Source organism: Acyrthosiphon pisum, chromosome X, assembly GCF_005508785.2.
Source record: "Acyrthosiphon pisum isolate AL4f chromosome X, pea_aphid_22Mar2018_4r6ur, whole genome shotgun sequence".
NCBI lineage: Eukaryota > Metazoa > Arthropoda > Insecta > Hemiptera > Aphididae > Acyrthosiphon > Acyrthosiphon pisum.
Genome location: NC_042493.1, coordinates 28,795,029 through 28,797,368, shown reverse-complemented (window position 1 = coordinate 28,797,368; position 2,340 = coordinate 28,795,029). Strand labels below are relative to the sequence as shown.

Here is a 2,340-nt window from a genome sequence, read left to right as displayed (position 1 = left end):
CCATGGCACCAGATATATATTATTTTGAAATTCCGATGGAATGTTTTGTATATAAATGGTTGCCATGGTGATATGTAAAACAAATTATTCATAAATCGTTGGTATTTTTAATGGGCAACGAAGTGCACAGGATCAGATATATATATAGATTAGACGTCTTTTCAGAAGATAGGCTAATTTAAAAAGGGAGAGGACCAACCCCGGGAGGTGCTCAAACAGAAATTTTGAGATTTACGATGGAAATTTTTGTTTATAAACGGTTGCCATGGGTTTTAAAGCTATTATAATAATAATTATTGGTTGCCGGGAAACGAAGTGCACGGGATCAGCTAGTAATATATACATTTTCTGTTATACGTTTTGAGAGGGCTACGCCCCCTCAAATTTCCGCCTATGGTAGACTCACTGCAGTTTCTCAAAGACCTAAAACTTCAAAGTGGGTATCAAACGGAAGAAAATAATTATAACAAACATTTGCAACTTTGCAAGTCTCTATGGCGGCTACCATTAGCTTAAAAAAGCGAAAATGTAATTTGGATAAAAAAATTCAACTTTTTTTATAATTGATTGATTAGATTTTTTCGTGCATTTTAGATCGTTTATTCAAATTAGATTTTTTTTATAAATTTAGGATTTTTTATTTAAATTACTAGATTACATTTTACCTAACATAGATTTTCTTTTAATAAGTGTAGATTTATTTTATTCAATTATCTTTTTTAATTATAGGTATTTATATTTTTTTCATTCATTTCAAATTTTTTTACACCTATAATTGTATAACAATTATAGGTGCACTTAGGCTAGATATTATAAGCCAGATTTATTCAAAAACAGCTTTTAGTTAAATAATTTATCAGTGAAAGGCCCATCAGTCATGGGCTCGTTATATAATGTTCAACATGTATACGAGACTAAATTCCTTTCAAAATTGAAAGAAAAACCTCCTATGGTTATCGTAGTAAATATTAGTAAGGTTTAGTCATTGAGGCTAACCAACCACTACAAATCGTAGGAGCCTCTTGACTAAACAAACAATGTCATCATATATTTTCACAGATGAGAATCATATTTTAATTTGAGGAATAGAAATGGAAAAAATACTTATATACATTTGGATTAAAAAAGTAAGCCATAAAGAAGTTTCTCTCCCCACTAAACCATCAATTTAATAGGAAGAATAATAACAATTCAACTTGATGCATATATTATGTATTTATGTGTATATTATAATTAGTAAATATATTCAATTTTTATTATTATTATTAAAGTATATTTTGTTTAAAATATCATAAATCACCTTCCCTCCAAAGATAATTGGAATAATTGGTAAGCTTTTTACAACAGGTAAAGCAGTTTCATTTGAATTTATGATATTTCCATTTGAATCTGTTGTATTAAAATCATATGAAGGTGCAATATCAGGATTATAATATGTCTTATCGTTTATCATCTCATATGACTCTTTATCAACTTCATAACCAGTTGTTACTGACGTTTGATGCTCGTAGTTCAACGTTGCTGCGTGATTAATTATAATCATAGTTGATAAAACAACCAATATTTGCACCGGAAACATTTTGTCTATAAAACAATGTAAATACATATTATCATAAAATAATAAAACACAAAGTTTTGTTGCCAGAATTATAAACCCTTCTAGTTACAGCTGAGTATGTTAATCATTCAAAAATCAGTATTTGAAATTAATGATTAATCTATATTGCTTTGTTATACCAAAATAAAAATTGTTATTTTTAAATTAATTCTAAGTACCTATAGCGAGTTATAAACATCGAAATAATACAGTTATTATAATGATTTGAATTATTTGGCACGGTACGTAACGGCAGCCAGTACAAAGTACGAACACCATTATAGTGATCGATCAACACTCTTACTAACTGCCACCACGGACGCAAACGATGTGGCACAGAAGACTCTCACCGCGCCACAAAGGCGAAAGGTGGGACAGGAAGGCAAGTCACGTTGTACGAGTAGTGAGCCTTACGGCCGCGTATTTACAAATCGTAAATGAATTCGAAAAAACGGGTATGCCCAACTACCAAAAGCTTGAACATTTAATACAAGGCTCCTAATATTATTATATTGTTACAATGGCGTTTGAAAAATAATAAAAATCCAAAGTCACAATTATGTCCATTATTATTATTATGGTTTGATTTATTTATAGGTACCTAAGTGATAATAGTTAGAAAGTTGTATATTTTGTTTTTTGTGTAATTATTATTTTACCTTACTAAAATAACTTTTAATCTTAATTGAAATATTGACAATACTACTAAAGTTTGAATGAACATATTTATATTGATACGAAGA

General features: G+C 29.3%; 1 long non-coding RNA gene across 1 annotated transcript in view; it reads right to left on the bottom strand.

The window, feature by feature from the left end:
- Positions 1 to 1,223: 1,223 nt before the first annotated feature.
- The window catches only part of LOC103310006, a 2,224-nt gene continuing 1,107 nt past the window's right edge, over positions 1,224 to 2,340 (bottom strand). Inside the window, exon 2 of the long non-coding RNA XR_510916.3 lies at positions 1,224 to 1,584. This is a non-coding gene — a long non-coding RNA (uncharacterized LOC103310006). The remainder of the gene's footprint in view (positions 1,585 to 2,340) is intronic.